Genomic DNA, 19,265 nt, shown 5'->3' on the forward strand with positions numbered 1-19,265 from the left:
TTTTTAATCTTCCTGTTTCTATTAAATGTATCATTAAATTCTACTAATACAGTCTTCAAAATAGTTCTCCATTTTTTGTTTCTAATTGTTCTATTTTCTTTGAATTATCTTAGTAGAGAGCTATCTCATCTTTCTTATAGATATCGTATATATTTTGTCTGTATCATATACATTTACAAAGTTAATATTTATCTGCATGATATTCTCACTGTTTCTTCTAGGTTAGGTCTGCCTTCCTAATTTTTGATATTCTTTTAAGCAGTGGTCATATATACTGCTTAAGCATTTTCATAGTACCTTGCATAATATTACCGTACACAATTTTAGGCATATAGCAAGAAATCAATAAAATGATTATATTGAGTTAAAAATTGACAGATATTAGTAAGCTGTGGTGCAAATATTGTTATTTATATTTTTATGAGCTCAACTCTCAAATGATAACCTGTCATCAGTTGACAAGTTTTTTTCAGCAAATACTATCAATAGTCACTGTTCAATATAAAGTATAATATATTTGAGATTGATAAATATTTCAGAACTGAAGTCAAGAAAGCCATTAAGGAAATCCCACGATTTTTATTGCTTCTAAAACCTAACATAATTTAAGTTTATGAACAGCATTCTTTCTCAGCAGAAAAACACATCATCAACCCACCCCACCCCCCAAAAAATCCTGCATAATCACAATCAATCTTGTTAATGTATAAGAGAATAATGAACTTTTTTTTAACTTCAGGATTTTTGAAAAAAAATGCTAACCATATGGATCAATTAAAATTATATTTATGTCCTTGGAAGTTTGAAAATTCAATATCTAAAAATAGCATATGGTAAGAAAATAGGTATCCAGGGATAATCTAGCTATCAAAAAGAATTGATTAGGAGCTCTTATCATCAGCTAATTTTAATGTAACAAAATTTGTCCTCATTTGACTAGTAGGTAATTTCAGCAGGCAATTTCTGTCTACATGTCCAGATTACTACTCTTCATCTGTCATATATGTTACCTCTTATTCTGATACACATTCTGTTTTCATATAATCTAAAAATTATACCACATTTGGTATTTGATGAAATTACTTTTTATTGACTTACTTCAAAATAAGCCATTTAGGGCTTCCCTGGTGGCACAGTGGTTGAGAGTCCCCCTGCCGATGCAGGGGACACGGGTTCGTGCCCCGGTCCGGGAAGATCCCACATGTCGCGGAGCGGCTGGGCCCGTGAGCCATGGCCACTGAGCCTGCGCGTCCAGAGCCTGTGCTCCGCAACGGGAGAGGCCACAACAGTGAGAGGCCCGCGTACCGCAAAAAAATATATATATAGAGAGAGAAAGAATAACATGTCTATTTTAAAAGGTACTTTATTAGTGAACCATTGGAAAAAATTCCAGCAAGGGTACATAAGACAGAAAATTATAAAGTATATATTCTGAATTCTCCCAAGCAATTAGTCCATGGAGCAGTGGACTGTAAACAGTCTCTGCCAGAAGCACTGCCACAAAACAGAGATCATAGATAAGGAGCCAAAAGAAGTAAACAGGAATTAGGGATATTCTGTCTTTGGGAATGCACATTGATGCGTGGGAGTTAAAGCGACAAACAGTTCTAATTTCCTTTCTCTTCTGTCATCTTAATACATATCCCTATTATTTTGCAGACACTTAGCAAGCCAAAATCTACATTAACAGCCTCCTTGCACTTTGCTGAATGTATCTAAAGGCAATGCAACTACTTTCTGGACAACGGCATGTGAGCAGAAACCGTAAATGCAGCACACAACTGGTGTCCTTAAAAGAAATATGTGTGTCCTTTATCCCTGTTACAATTGTAAAGAATTCACAGCCTGTTTTAAGTTATCTCATATATGAAGAGGAGGAGATGAGTCTAAAGATATAAAAACAACAAAATAAACCAACACAATAGAGCTATCATAACATCACTGAACTTCTCAAATATTTACATGAAAGCCACTCTTCTTATTTTTCATGGAATCTAAGATGTCATTTACTATTGCTTTATGTGCCATTACGAAACATTTCAGAAGTGTTTCCAATTAAACTCTGGCACACTGGTAAATGTTTTCTAGATTCACCAAACAGGATTTAAATTCAGCAGTAGTGTTCTACATATTGCCGATTTCAAATTCCTATAACTTCATATAAATGTCTTATTCAAATTCCTGCCTCAATTTAATATTATTCATATTTAGATTTGCCATATTATTTTAACAAAATGCTCTACATTTATTTTCATAGTTAAAGGACCTTTAGGAGTAGAACGGTTTAGAACATTGCACAATATTGTATCTTTAGTTGGAATTCCTGCTACTGATATTTTTTAATTAAAATATAATGTGTATTATGCATATATAAGGAACACGGATCTTAAATGTACTGCATGATACAAAACACCAGTGTTATCACAATTCAGATAAATATACATTGAATATTACTAGAATCCAGAAGTCTCTAATGTGAACCCTCCCAGTTATTACTCCAGGCAACCACTACTCTTTTTTTACCTTCTTGATCCAGGTTTGTCTGATACTGAATTCCATATAAATGGATAATAGTTTCAGTCCAGTTTCAAAGACACAGCCAGCAGTGTGGTACTGTGGGCTCCTGGTCTTATTCTTGGCTGCAACAATGGTAACAACCTCAGCAGTAGCAACATCAGTGTCTTCAGAAGCTGCATTGAGAGTTTAGAGTCTAAGGTTACTGCTTAACAGCAGTTGCAGTCCAGTCAGGCCTATGGTTGGTATGGAAATGTGGGGACTAGAGAGTGCACCACCTTCCCCTGCTGGCTCTTCCAGTCTAGGGGTGATGGTTGGTGGCTCCCTTCAGTTACTCCTCATCTGGAGCAATGCCACAGCCCCCTTTTGCTCTTTGAGCATTCTCAGCAACTGTGTAACCACCCGACCCTACCCCCATTATACCGTCTATCCTCTGAAAACTTCAGGTAGTCTCTGTTTTCTAGACTGGTATAAAACCTATCTTCCAATTGCTGGTACAAAACTATTGGGTCATCCTTCATTCATATATCAATCTAAATTCCTCTTCTAAGATTTTACAGTCTTCTCAGTACTGTTTCCTCTTTACCATCATTTTCTCCATTCTTCATACATACATATATATGTGTGTGTGTATATGCATATATGTGTGTATATATATACATGTATATATGTGTATATTTGCTTACATTAAGTAAAAATGAAAGTGGGAAAGCAGAAGTACTTAATATAGATAAATTACTAGGCCTTACATATAAAAAATATTTTAAAATCTCTATTCTCTGTATCGCCACTATTAACCCCATGTTTTCTCAATCTGTTAATGTGACACTGGTCAGAGTTACAGCTCTGACCTGTGAGCATCCACTTAGTCTCATAACAAGGTCCTGACATGCAGTACTAGTGTTAAGGATGTATTCTCTATTCCTATTTCTCTCTCTTATTGCCATTTCTATCTTTGTAATCTGGTTAATAACCCCATTATTGCTCTAGAGGAGAACAAATTGCTTAAGTCCTATGGCAGTTCTTTTCTCTTTCTTTCTCTTTCCTAGCCTTCTTTTGTACTTTTAATAATATCTGCTAAATAGAAATCGCTTTCTTTCATACATCAAATAGCTATGATCTGCCTCAATTTATATAATGGGTTTAGATCCATGCTCTGTCCTTACAATGCTGTTCTACTTTTTACAGCTAATTGGGATATGCCCAGTCATGTTCTGATACCCTTAATTTTAATCAAGCAGATATTACTGATTTGTTTTTATTTTATCATTTTTTAATATTCATTCCCTTTGCCAGCTTCCTATTTTTTAAACCACTCTTCTCACATCTACACCATGCTCAAAATTCTCTGAACGTCTCCTCATGAAAGCAAAATACCCAAATCAAATTATAAATATTTTAATTAGTATACAAAACTTTCTATATTAATGGAATGCTGTAGACCTTTTGCAAATGACATGCCAAAACTCTCATTTCCTTTAAATAAAATTTAGCTGTCATTTAAAAATTTTTTTGATTAAAAGATTTTCATACATACAGTAAAAATATTTTTAATCATAAAAAATATCCAATTTGAAATTGTGTATTTCATGTATTATATAATTTCTAGAAAAATCTATTTTTAATAAAAATAAAAATAAAACTTTTTTTCTCTCATAGAAAGGTGTTCATATGTCCTGATTTGCCTGGAGCAGTCAAAACAGTGCACCAATTTGGATAACACATAAAATGATTATCTCGTAACATTTAATTATGAGGAAGTGATTACTGCTCACATTAAGTAAAAGTGAAAGTGGAAAAGCAGCAGTACCCAGGATTCTAAATGGCAATATAGGGTGGATAAGATGTCAAAACATAACCCATAAGGATTAAATGAGGGTGGATATAATTGTATTCAATATATGAATACAATATGTCTAAATAAAGTGAAGGAGCAGTCAGTCCTAGGGAATGCTTAAATAGAAGAAGCGTATGGAATATGCCTACACAGACAGTGATATTTATTTTGTTTGGAATTTTGCTTATATATTTCTAACATTTCTTGGTAGGACTGGCATCCTGGCTAAGAACAGCTATTCTTATTTTTATAGATAATTTAAAAATTATTCTTCTCTCCAAATATCTCAATTCAAATTATAAGCAGTTAAAGAAAACTAAATTAATAAAATATTGATCATTTTAAAAGAGAAAGAGAAAATGTTGTGAACTTAATGTAAAAATCTTTTTTAACCTTACGTTTGCAAGTAATTTGCCAATAGATTTATCATGCACAGTTACGTTGAATGGAAATTGAAGCTGTTGGAATAAAAAAGTAAGTTCATTTTTAATTATACTGTGAGTGATGCCCTGAAGCATATTTGCTGGATATTTTATCTATTGTTTAATATTGTTTCCCATGAATTACTTATAAATGAGAGAGATCAATATCTTTGAAATTTCTGCAAATAATTTTATATTTCAGCTAGGAATTGCCTTGTTCATTTGTCAACATTATTATATTCTGTGAAAAGTAAATAGCAAAAATATTCCGAATTGCTATGGATATGGAATTCTCACTCTTCAACCATCTCAAATTGACTAGATTTACTCAACCACTTTCCTACTGATTTTATCATATCCATTAGAAATGAGTATTCTAGTACAAAAATAAATAGTGTCCATCTCCCAGTCTTCCTAAATATTTACTAAAAGTCTTACTAACCCATGAATAACAGAGGTATTTAGTGCCTTAATGCCAAAATTTTATTTCCTCCTTTAAGCCTTATACATAAACAGACTAGTAGAAATCTCACTGCTGTCACTGAGCAAAGTTATCAATGATAATTGGTTTCATAGAGAAAATTACTTGCCAGGTATTAGTTGAATCAAACATTACTTCTTGTTTATTGAGTTCTATGCAGATAACCAAATACCAGGGGCTTAGAAACATTTATTAAAAAGGTGAATTTAAATCTAGATTAAACACATGATTCATATGCTTTTAATGAAAAAATTGAAAAAGATCTTACAAAAATTATTTGAAAACATTCCATCAGAATGTTTTAAATGGCATAAATGAGCAGAATTACAAAAACAAATTTTGAAAAAAATTCTTGAAGCAGTTTTAAACCATTGCAAAAATAGTAAGGAGATGAGCAAGACAAATATCTAAAAGTTGAGGTCAAGGATGGGAGAGAGAAAATGAAGTTGCTGCTAATGGAATCTAAGTCTACAAGTGATCATTTTCAACAAGTATTTCTGTCATTTGAGCCAAAAGGTGATACATTATATATCAACTAATATTAATTAAATGTGTTAAAATTTTTTAATTGGGTACAAAAAATAGGAGCCTAAAATACAGAACTAAGCCTAGTGAAAAAAATGTATAATTTAGTTCCCTATATACCATGACCAAGATTAAGGATTTGAAATGTGACTATACAATGTAGGATCATGACTCTGATCTGTCATTTATTAAAAATAAATCAGAGTATTTATTAAAATAAAGAGTTAAAAAACTTGCTTTGAGGATGCACATTTATTTCAGATATTTGGACCTGAAATTATGTTCTTCAAGCTCTGTCAGGAAGAAGAAAACGTAAGAGAACTTCCTTGCAAGTGGACTTAGTGTAAATGAAGCACAGAGGACCCTGTGGGACCCTCTTGGGTATGAAAACCCTTCTGTCCCCTATTCCTTGTTTGTAGAAAAAAAAGTCTTTAGTTCCCTTGGTCTTTCCAGAATTTCAAAGAGCAGGCACAGGAAGTTACTAATTAAAGAATGGAGGGAATGCAGAAACAAAGGAAAAGCAGTCAAACAACAGTGCAGCAATAAAGCAGACCTAGTTCCTCCTCAAGGGATGTACATAACAATATATCTTTCAGTTCTTCTACAGGAACTAAGGCCTCCACCCAGGTGAAGGATGGTAACTTCCATCTGAGCACTAGAGCCCTGGGACACCACCCTGTTACCTCACCACCCACCAATCAGAAGAAAGTCACACAACCCACTGCCTTCATCTCAAACTGTGCCTTTAGAAACTCTTCCCTGAAAACCACGAAGAAGTTTGGGTCTTTTGAGCACAAGCTGCCCCTACTCCTTGTTTGGGCCCTGCAAAACACACTGTACTTTCCTTCATCGCAACCCGGTGTCAGTAAATTGACTTTGCTTCATGACAGGTGAGTGGACCCAGGTTCGCTTCAATAACATAAATATAACCACTGGTTCCAGAAGTTGGCTTCATATATCTTTCCCTCATTCTGGGCCTGCAGCATGGCACAGCCCTCTCCTGTATCTTGCGAAGTGATGGCTTTCAGCTATTTTTTAGTGGAGGGTAGAGTTGCCCCTTTCCTCCATCTTACTGTTCTGAAAGGACTTTCATAAGGCTATCATGCTCTGAAGTCAATTCTATTAATGTTTATCAAAATATTACTTGTTTTGCCAATGCTAGAGACCAGACTGAGGTAAAATGGGACTTGTTTTCCCAAAAATATCAGTTAATTTTATTTCCTCATGAAAGGGCTGTACCAAAAGTTAATTTTACTTCAATCCTACAGTCTTCATGATTTAACAACTCAGACCATCAAACAATGTTTCATATTGCTATCAACGTCCATGTTGTCTTAGACCCTCTTCTCAATAAGCAACTCATTTTTAAGCACTCCTAGATGGATAGGAATCTTTCTGTTCCTGGCAATAATTTGTGTTTAAATTGCTTTGGCTTAACTTTCTCTGAAATAAGAACACCAATTCTCTTTTTTACTGCTTAATCAGACAAATATTCTACAAATTTAATTATTCAGATTTTGATTCTCTGACATCTTTGAGTGAAAACCCTTCCCAATCTCTCAATTCCTATTTCATATTCATTCATTCACTCACCTATTCAACAAAATTTGATAGCTTGTTTGTTGAGTCTTATTATCCATCTTTATTTATTATATCTTGAATATGTACACAAGTATTCTCAGTCAGACACATCTCTTAGTAATGTGTCTAGGCTGTCCCTTGTTCCAGGCTTTATCCCTGGGAGAAAGTGATGAGACTCAGGTCAACTGTCCTAGTGAGTAGCCAGGCCCTCCATGGACAAGAAATAAAGAAAAAAAAATGTTTTTGTCTTTCCTTATGCAGCTGTCTTCCTCCCCTCCAGAAGGGGTCTGCTCCATATGCCAATATTTTGTAATTAAAGTAAAATCTCTCTAGGAGCTTGATGGCCCCACCTGTGGAGGCTTTTATAGTTATCTCCAAATTCTGGAGTTTCAAATTTGACATGTAAACACACAGAGAGATAAAGGTCTAGGTTTCCTAAATCCTGTGGCTTAATTTGGGGACCTAGTAATTGAAGATTTAGTAATCTTAAGAATAATTGTAACAATCTGACCCTCTTAAGAAGATAAGGGGATTTTATAGCCTTCAGATCAGAGCAATTACCTAGACAAATGGCTACAAACTTAATGCTCATGATTCTAACAGTATGTGTGGAGTTCCAAGAGGCTAGGGCTTCTGGAGTGGCACAGAGAAACCCAGGAAAGTTTTATTTTTCCACACTGTTGTTTGTATAGTATAGTACCAGGTGGAATGGGAAATTAAGGTAGTAATATTTTAAAAATATTTTTAAGTTATCATAATCCTATGGCTTTGCAAGACCTTTTAAAAGTAGCAAAATATTTATTCCACAAGTCTTTAGTAATATTTTTCCAAAATAGAATAGAATAGCCCACTTTGAATTTTCATTATAACCTGCACTTTGACACTAATATCTGTTTTCCACAGACCCTTTCTGGGTAGCTGGATTTAATGTGTACATTTGGAAATTTGTATAAATTCATGACATAATTATATTTTTATTTATGTATCATTATTTGATTATCTAGATTCATGTGACTTTTTTACCTAATAATTATTCTAATTACCTAATAATTATTCTGCCAAAGCACTTTATACATACACTTTATATATACATAAAAATAAATCACAAGCCCAAAATATAATCATTTGCTCCCAGGACAGCAAACCAAGACTTAACATCAGTTTCAACCTCTCATAAGAATGTGACCTTCAAACAGACAATCTGAAATTTCCTGATCAGCATTAGTAAGGTAATCTGCATAATAAGACCCATGCAGTTCCTCCCTCCAACCCCCAAAAGAAGATAACCAGACCTGAAACAATTTTTTTCTTTTTTTAATAACTCCCTTACCCCACCTTCCTTCTGCCTGTAAAAACCTTTCATTTTGTGTAACTCCTTGGAGTGCCCTTCTATTTACTAGGAGGGATGCTGCCTGATTCACAAATCATTGAATAAAGCTAGTTAGATCTTCAAATTTACTCAGTCAAATTTTATTTAATAGGTATCTTAGTAAATAACTAAAAAAAAAAAAAATCAACTAAAGACACTGCTGATGCCAACTGTTGTTCTGAAAAATAAAACCTGACAAATCACATAAAGGTAGATGAATTATTACTCAGACATCCACTTATCGTTTGGGTATACAGTTTGACAGGCCATGTGAAAAAATGCCTCCAAAGGTCTTCACTTTAGGACATAAAAAATACTTTGTTATTTTTCTAAAAGCTATTTTTAAAAACATCAACATCCTTTTAAAGTCACCCATCCACAGATGGGCAAGAATGTCTGTTGATGTTTGTAAGCAAAATTGTAATATTTAGGGATGGTTTGATTTAGTTACTCTTCAACATCTAATATTTGGCATCAATGACTGAAAATGAACATTTATTCCTTATATTTAGAGTGTTATTCATCTTAAAAAAATTTTTTACTTGCTGATTTGTTTTTTGTTCTGAAAGATAGGTAAATATTTTTGAAGTTAATATTTCTGAAATGCATTCTTTGCAAAAATTTATGTTGAACCAGAAAAACACACTTTTTGTGAATTGGAGAAAATACATGTATAATATCTACCATGGTAACAACTTAAAACTGTGCAAGCTAATGACTGAGTGTTATGAATGTAATTTTTATGAAAACTCACCGCTAGAAACCAGCTAGATTTGTATATGTTAAAAACACAAAAACAGATGAAAAGATACTTGCTATTCAATTAATCAAATGCCTGTGAATTAGCATCCACTCAGATGCTGTGAAGATTCTGTTAGGTGGATGAGAAAATGTGAGCAAGTACTAGCACAATGGCTGATACCTCGTTAATTGAATTTACTTCCACAGTGATTGACATGTGAATGTCTAAACTGCTAAAATAAAATACAATAAGCACTTTCATAGAGCTCAGGAACTGGTTTAAAAGACAGTTTTCATTAGGAATTTCTATACTTATCTCCATAAAGAAAAAGAAAAATATTCCTTATCTAAAGTCCACTGTACTCATTATATAAAAGAACTCATATAAAAGATCAGGAAATATCAGGCTATATTACTAGCACCTCCTTTTTTTTTTTAATGTTTTACTACCTAGAACAATATTCAAGCTGATAAATCCATGCTTTTTCTATCATGAATTATTTTTATTTGATCTGTTTCCTAAAGTAGGCTTTATGAGATATCGTACCTAGAAATTTGCTTTTAGTAAGTGTAGATGCCTTTCCATTTATTACAATCCCAATTTTTCTGCAGTACTGGAGATGCACAGATAGATGAAAGTATGCATAATAATTTTGAGACTATATGAGATTTTACATATGCTTTAGCCATTGATGATTATTTCAATTTCAAAAGACAAATATTTATCAATATTTTATTTATTCAAAGCCTAAATAATGCCCTTGAAGAGGCAAAGAGAGCTATATTTCCATCAAGGAATTTATAATCCAATTGAAGCGTAAATACGAATACAGTGAAGATGCTCTATTCACCAACTGTACAAATTAAACTACAAAATCTTACCAGTAAAAGGAAGAAGGAAGGAAGGAGGGAAGGAAGGAAAACTGAGCAGGACCCTGTGGGGCTCCTGGGCATGGAAACCCTTCTGTGTCCCCCGTTTCGTATTTGTATGGAACAGGCTTCAGCCTTCATGACCATTTCTGAGTTCCAAAGGGCAGGTTCAAACAGTTGCTAATCAGGGAAGGGAGGGGATGTAGAGACAAGGGGGCAGTAGTCAGGAAACAGTAGTGCAGTCTTGGGGCAGGGTCCTGGTTCTGCCTCAAGGGATGCACATAACAATATCTTTGAGCTCTTCTGCAGAACTAAAATCCCCAACAAATGGCAGATGTTAACTACTTGATGAAGCATTTTTCATTCCAGAGAGAAGGTCACAGTTTGATAACCTCAAGAACCACAGAAGCTCATTAGGAGACCACCCGAGGCCAGATTAAAGGAACCACAAGAGCTCATCAGGAGACCACCTGAGGCCAGATTAAAGGAATACAGGCCCTGCACACACCCGTGTCCTTATTAGCAACCCAGCCCTTGAACCATTGCTATGGAACTCCTCACCAAACCCCCTGGGTTGGGACACACAGTTTTGAGGTCATGAGCCCGTTGTATCCCTCTTTGCCTGGCAGAGCAATAAAGCTATTCTTTTCTACTTTACCCAAAACTCTGTCTCTGAGATTCGATTCAGCACTGGTGCACAGAGGCTGAGTTTTTGGCATCAGAAGGAAGGAAGGAGGAAAGAAAGAAGTGTAGGGGAGCAAAATTTGCCACCCTAAAATAGGTCTCTTTGGCATATTAATTATTTTAAGCTGGTTATTTTCCAAGAAACAGCAGACATGGGAGAAACTCTGAAAAGGAAGTAGAAGTTATCCTTTTGTAAACAGTATTTACATTTGTAAGAGTGTCGTCCTTTGCCTTACCTAGAAGAGGAGGATGACCAAATCTTTAGAAACTCTCTACAGTGGATAAAGCCGTGACTTAAATCTGCATCACATTCTTACCCTTGTTTACTGTGCATTTCCTGTTCACCTCCCAAAACTTATTCTCCCCGCCCTCAACATCCTTTTTATCTTTAGCTGAGGATGGTATTTATGGTAAGGATTTTGGGGTTTTGGTGAGTTACTAAGTTTTCCTGGGTCTCTCTCATGTACATCTGTTATTAAACATTTTTTTTTCCTGTTAATCTGCCTCATGTCAATTTAATTCTTAGACCAGCTAGAAGAACCTAGAAGGGTAAAGGAAAATTATTCCTCTAGGAAGGAAGTAGGAATGAAGGGACAGTGGGACTTAGAGAGACGATGAGGGAAGAAAGAAAAAAGGAAAAGAAATAACCCCCCAAAAGCAATATTTAGGGTTTCCCTGGTGGCTCAGTGGTTAAGAATCCACCTGCCAATGCAGGAGACATGGGTTTGAGCCCTGGTCCAGGAAGATCCCACATGTCGTGGAGCAGCTAAGCCTGTGCACAACTACTGAGCCTGCGCTCTAGAGCCCACAAGCCACAACTACTGAGCCCACGCACCACAACTACTGAGGTCCGCGTGCCTAGAGCCTATGCTCTGCAACAAGAGAAGCCACCTCGATGAGAAGCCCACGCACCGCAACAAACAGTAGCCCCCACTTGTGGCTACTAGAGAAAGCCTGTGTGCAGCAGCAAAGACCCAACACAGCCAAAAATAAAATAAATAAATAAATTTTTAAAAAAGCAATATTTATAAGTGGTGGGTGATTCAACCCACCATTACATTTAATGATATTGTGCTTCCTTAGAAAAAAAAAACCCAAAACTAGTTGAATGGCATGCATGAGGAGAGAGGATGACAAAGAAAAAAACCAAGTAAACAAAACCAAACCATGACTAACTGATAATTAGTGAAAGTGGTACAATTATGTAAAAAGATACTTTATTTGGAAGACAGCTTTGGTGTTTTTTAGGGATACTTTGACTATACTCAAGACTTGTCTTAAGTTCTCCCTCATAAGGTGTGAATCTGTGTGTGTGTGTGTGTGTGTGTGTGTGTGTGCGTGTGTATAAAGAGTGAGATAATATACCTCACATTAAATATGTTTATATTTTAAATCGCACATTATATATACACTATATCTCACATTATATATAGACATTATATATATACATTATATATATAACATATATAACTATCCAAAATTATAAAATTAGATAAATAACAATAAGAGAGACAGAAACTAACCATTATTTAAATTCAGAGACAGGAAAAGATAATTTATTGAGTGTTGAATAAAGTTTTCATGGAATTGCAATTGTTTGAGAAGGGCCATAATAAGGGCACTTTAATTTAAGTAGAGAAGTAAGAAAGATAACTTGAAGTCCTTTGCAGCGTAAATGCCTAGAAATGCTGAATAAAATATAATAATCAATCTGTGTTTAAAATGCATAGTTGAGTTAAATAAAATAATATAGAAATAGGAATACCCGAAGAGAAGTTAAGATTTTAATCCTCTGAGTAAGAATGGGATAGAGGAAAGGAAACAGAAGGAATTGGATTTTAAGAAGTAAATACCCTTAGTAGTGTAGTGGGGTGGGGTGTCAGGAAAATTATTTACTTGGGAATAAGGTAAAATAAGGTTAAAAAAAAGAAATAAAGAAAACTTCATTTAAATAAAAAAGAAAAACTTGGGCTGCATATACTTCAGGGTCATTCGGGTGTAAAAGCTACTGAAGGATTTTCTAGGGGAATGCAGTTAGTTTATTTCACTCTTCAGTAATGATTAAAGATCACGGACTTAGTAAAGGGACTTATTAAGTTTAAATTATTTTTCCTATACAAATAGAAATATTTCTTCCTATGGAACAGATAACCTCACAGATTTATTACCTTTTTATATGTAAATCAGTTTTATATCTAATCCAGCAATTGTATCTTAAGATTCTTTAGTTAAACTGCTTCTAAATACCTCAACTTCTCGAAAGTACTTTGGACCATTTAAGAACATCTTACTGGTTCCTTCCTTAATTAGTAAGTTAGATAACCTCTTTAAAGTGTATGCATTTTATATTGTTTGGGAGCTATGATTTCAACTTTCTAAAAATCACACTTCAATGGAAAATCGGAGATTACATATCTTTAACCTCCTGGCGATTCCATATACTGAGAACACAGAAGTCAGTGTCTAGATGAAGATTTTTGCTCAACATCGAAGGGCATGAGACATTTTCTACTGTTTTCAAATCTTAAGAAAACATAGCTGAGAATTTGTCACCAGCACCCTGTGCCATATTCAGAATTGAAATAAGAATTTGTAACACGCATGTAGGCCAGGAACCTTAAACAAGAGAAAACAAAATCAAAATTAGACCAAAGCCAGTATTTCCCATGAGTTTCCTAGCATAAGAAATATGAAGCTCTTCTAGAGAAATGATCCAGTGTCACAAATTGTGAGGAATTCCTAATGGGGGAAGGAAAAAAAAGCCCTTAAATTTAAAACTCTATCAAAAAAAATTCACAAACAAAAAATTATAAAATACATGGTGAAAAATAATCCACCATCAGCAAGAGTCAGCTGACACAAAACAGCAGGATTATGAAGATCTGTGATAATAGATGAATAAACTGAAAGAAATTATGAAATAACTGTACTACATAATAACCACATATATAATAGGTAAATATATTTTAAAAAGGAATAATAAGCAAGTTTTGGCAAAAAGACAGCTAAAAATAAAGTCACTGAATTAAAAAAACTGATACAGATGAATACAGGATTATAATAGTAAAGACAGATGACAGAGAAATAAAATTATAAAAGATAGGTTGAGATGGCCCAACACTTTTAGAACTTTCAGATGAAATTAAGAAGGTAAAGAGGCAACATCCAAAGGCAATAACAGGATGTTTTCAACAAATCATTAAAGCATCCTCAGATTCAGGAATTTGATAAGTTTTTAACAGTGAATAAAAATAATACAAACTAGAAATAGCATTTATTTGGTGAATCTTAAAGAAAAAGATAGTTCACCCGAACAGGAACAATACAGCAACACAATGGAATAAATTTCCAAGTGCAAAAGAATATAATTGAAGCTAAAATACTATACACAGCAGTGAAAGTGAAATTTTAAAAAAAGACATTTAGGTCAACAAAAGTTTTAAGAAATTACAACTCTTAGACTTGCTGAAGAACTATTATTAAAAAAATAGTACAGGAAGAAGGAAATGGAGCTAAAAAGAAAAGTGTGGGAAGCAAGTAGTAACAGTAAATACAAGAACTGTTATATGTCAAGGCAAATCTAAATGATCACTGACTATTAGAAAACTCTAATACTATGATTACTAACAATAATAGAAACAACTCATTGTAAGGATAAAGCATAGATGGTTAAAATACTGGAAAAGTATGGTGACTATAGTTAATAATAATTATTACATACTTGTAATTTACTAAGACAGTAGATCTCAAGTGTTCTTACCACACACACAAAAAGGTAAATACATGAGGTGATAGGTATGTTAATTAGCTTGATTGTCATCATTTTGTAATGTATACATATATTAAAACATTATTTTGTACACAGAGAAGAGGAGAAGGCCATGTGAGGACAGAGGTAGAGACTGGAGTTACGCGGTCACAAACTGAAGAGTACCTGGAACCACCTGAAGCTAGTAGAAGCAAAGAAAGATTCACCTCGAGAAACTTTAGCAGGATCATGACCTACCTACACCTTGGTTTTGGACTTCAGATCTCAGGACTGTGAGAGAATATCTCTCTGTTGCTTTAATCCAAAGAAGTTTGTGGTAATTTGTTGACAGCCCTAGCAAACATATACTGGAACTGAGTAGACACTGAATAAACACTGATTATAAATCTATAGTAATTGTGGCAGTGTGGCATTGACTCAGACATGAAGAATCTGACTATTGGAGCATGATAGTGAAATCACAAATAGATGTAAATCTTTTGATATCGTACATACTAATTTCATATCAACCAGGAAAATGAGCAACTATTCAAAAAAATAGCAGTGGTACAGTTGATTAATATATGGAAAATTATAAATTGTATCCCAACATCACACTAATTTCAAGTGTGAAAAACACATTGTGCCACTTTTAAAGAAAATGTAAAATATATATTTTTTAAGCAAATGGAGTATTTCAAGTGATCACATTTATCATTTTACATTACCATTTACTGCTTGAGAAAGTCTCCCCTGGTTGATGAGGCTATAGGAGAAAACAGGAACTCTAATGTTTGTATGGTGGGAAGATAAATTCACACAACTATTTTGGAAACTACTTGGCAATACATAGAATGATTGAAGATGCACGTACTCAAAGTTAAGAAATCTCCTCCTCTATGTCTATCCTACAGAAATTCTAACGTATATGACAAGGTGTCCACGAATATTAATTCCAGGACTACTTGCAAACATTTAAAATACATTTTAAATGTCCTATTTTAATATGTAAAAGCTTTCTATCATCTATTTAATGAAATCTCATATACAAATTTAACAAAAATGGGTATCTAAGTATCATTAGGAATGGCTCTCAAAAATATAATAGATCAGAAAGTACACCTCAAGTTATACATAGAAAATGGTAATATTTAATTTTGAAGATATAAACAACACTATATACTGTATATAAATATTCTATACATACAGTTATAGGTAAAAGTACAGAAATATACATGGGAATAGTACACATCAACTAATAAGAACCTGCTGTATACAAAAATAAATAAAATTTAAAAATTAAAAAAAAAACTTAAGCCAGTAGCTTGTTTATGGTTTTTTTGTAGCTGTATCCAAAGCTTTTTTCCATGTTTGAAATATTTCATAATTGGAAGTTGAATATTTTAATAAATATATTGATTTTTGAAAAAGGATAGATGATTGTGGTATTTTGTTACACGTTAACACATGACTGAAGTAATCATCTATTCTGTTAAAATTCAGTGGAAAGTCTTTGAGGTCTGTGAACAGAATTGTAATCTGTCATAACACTGAGAGAATTGTGTTAGATTAAGTGGAACAGGAATGTTTGGGGGTAAAGAGATCAAAATAATTGCTATTTTGATATCTGAGGTGAGATACAATGGTACTGGAAAACTTCATGGAAAACAATGTATAAAAAAGACACAAGTGATTTACCAATTGACTCAATGTATCTGATAGAGGGCAATGATGGTGGTTACACTAGCAGAAACAGAGAAGACAGAGTAATAGAAATTCTTGAATACAAATCTGATAAGCTCTGCTTTTGAAAGGAAATTTTCATTTTCATATAAATTCCATGCAACTACTTTGTACGAATAAATACAAAGGTACAAACACACACAAAAAGAAAAAATAAAGGTAAATATAGTTATTATGGAATTGTCAACATAAAAATGAGAGCTCAAGTATGTAAATGTTTGTGGCTGATAAAAACAATACAAAACAACAACATAAAACCTTCTAGACTGTAACAAATGCCTCTTTTCTGACAGTATTCTCTCTTTATAAACTCCATGACTGTTTCTGGAAATTAGAGGTAACAAATACTGTGACTCTATCCTACTCTAATTTTACAGGAATCATATCCTTATGCTTTTTCTTTACATCAATCATGACTGTGTTCTAGTGACATGACTGTGGTTTATGACAGTGGTTCTGTTGAATACCCTGACACTCAATTTCTTTTTATATGGCACAAAATTAGGGGGATTTTTAAAACAGTTCACATAATGGCAGACATGGTACACCATTGAAATTAGGATTAGTCTATCCTAGTTTCTATTCTTTCTTAGAAGCTCTAATATTTTCAATTAAAATATGAAAAAAATTTCTCACACATAGAAGAAAATGAATTATTAATAGAACAAAACTGTGAAATACTACAAATATAAAATAATTATTTGATTTAGTGATACAATGCACTATATTAAATGAAGTTCTATAATTAGGTAAATGATTCAATGTTGCAGAATTCTCATTTAAAAATAAAGATGTACTCAGAAATGTTTATTTTTTTATCTTACTAAAAGAATTGGAAGAGAAAAATCCGATGGTAATATAACAAATAATTATACAAAGCAACTACTTCATATTTTCAGGAATTGTGGTAATGATTACCACATACAAAATATTAACTATTTCCACTGCTGCCTCAAAATCTATGACTAGTATCTTATTCTAATTTGAGGAAAGTTTATGAGCTGGAAGTCCCCAGCTGAATAAAGGCTTACAGTTCAGGATTGCTTTAAATTTTAACATATCATTTTATAATTAAAAGAATTCAGAGGAAAATTCCAATTCCTGGCTTATCTGGGAAAAATAAAAACTGGCAATATGTGCCCTCATTCTCATATGGGAAGAAAAAATATTAATACTGGGTATTCCTTTTAGATGGGACACATGCTCTCCAATTCACCACAGTTTCTACACTAAAGTAATATAAGCATATTCATTATCCACTCTGGCTCACCTAGGATATATGGAGTTTAATAAATTATCCTAATTTATAATTTTGTGAATTAAATATATCTCCCCCGAAAATGGCAATACTTCAAAATTATCTTTAGTTTACAAATTAATGTAAAATAGCTGATGAGAACTGCCCCTGAAAGACAAGGTTTAATTGGAAAAAATGAGGAAGACTGTGAGTATCAGAGTAGTGAAGGTAGTGAAAAGTCAATACTTTGGGGGAAAATGGATGCAGTAAAAATATGTATGTATATTGTTTTTCCCCCCATTTGATTTAGTATTATGGCTATAAAATACAGCCTCAAAATTCTTCAATTCTCATCCACTGAGAGATGGGGTTTAATGACTCTGACCTTGAATCTGGGAGGACCTATGACTTCTTGGACCAATACAATACAACAGGAACAATACTATGTAACTTTTGACATTTTCAAATGTCCCTGTCTTCAAATGCCCTCCCTTAGAGTACATCTCCTTGACCACCTTTTCATAGTTACCTGTGCTTCCTCAACTCCTACCCTTACAGTCCTTTCTTCCTTACTTATCATTTTTATAAAACCAGGCAAAATCTGAAATTATCTATTTATTTACTTGCTTTCTGCTGTCTCCATTTATTTTCATGTAAGTTCCAAGAGTTCCAGGTCATATCTTCAGTTTACCTCATTATTCTAGTAGCTTCAATATCACATTACCCCTACCAGTCACTTAAAAAGATTTGTTACTGAATAAATGGAACTCTGTGCTTAAGCTAATATAATCTTCAGACTAAATCTGTGACAAAAGTGTTAATATTGGTTTCAGTTAGGACAGGATTTGGCTCTAAGTAACACAGACCACAAATAAAAGTAGGCAACATGTAAGAGGTTTATCTTCTCTTACAAAAAAAGCAGGTGAAGGCAGTCCACAACTGGGAGAAAAGTAGCAGCACAGTGACATTGAAGATTTGAATTACAGCTATGCAATGACATTATTAGCATGTCCTTAAAGTCAGGTGTCACATAAAGTTGCATAATGTCTATAGCATCTTGAGGCATAACGGCAACATTCTACGCAGTTAAAAGACGTTGAAGCAGCAAAGGACAAAGGGTCAATGACATACAAATCGAGTGTGTACTGTTTTAAAGACTTTCCTGAAAACCTCACCTCTGAGATCCACTTATATGTCATCTGGATTAACAGCCATACTAGGAAGCATTGATATTTTAGCTTACCAGATGAAAAAATATAGGCAAGAGAAAAAGTTTATGAATAGCTTTTGCATAGCCTATCACATAGCCTATCGACAGTGTCTGCCAATATATTTCTTTTTTTAAAAATGTATCAGAAAATTGTCACACAAAATGGCTGGCTAATTAACCTATTTTTTACATTTTAAGTAAAAAAAAAAAGTGTGTGTGTGTGTATATGTGTGTGTATATAAAACCAACCCATTTCTGCTGACTAGACTTTGTAAAAACTTTTTTTTCTAGTAGGTATGTCCC

This window comes from Delphinus delphis, chromosome 5, assembly GCF_949987515.2.
Source record: "Delphinus delphis chromosome 5, mDelDel1.2, whole genome shotgun sequence".
Lineage (NCBI taxonomy): Eukaryota > Metazoa > Chordata > Mammalia > Artiodactyla > Delphinidae > Delphinus > Delphinus delphis.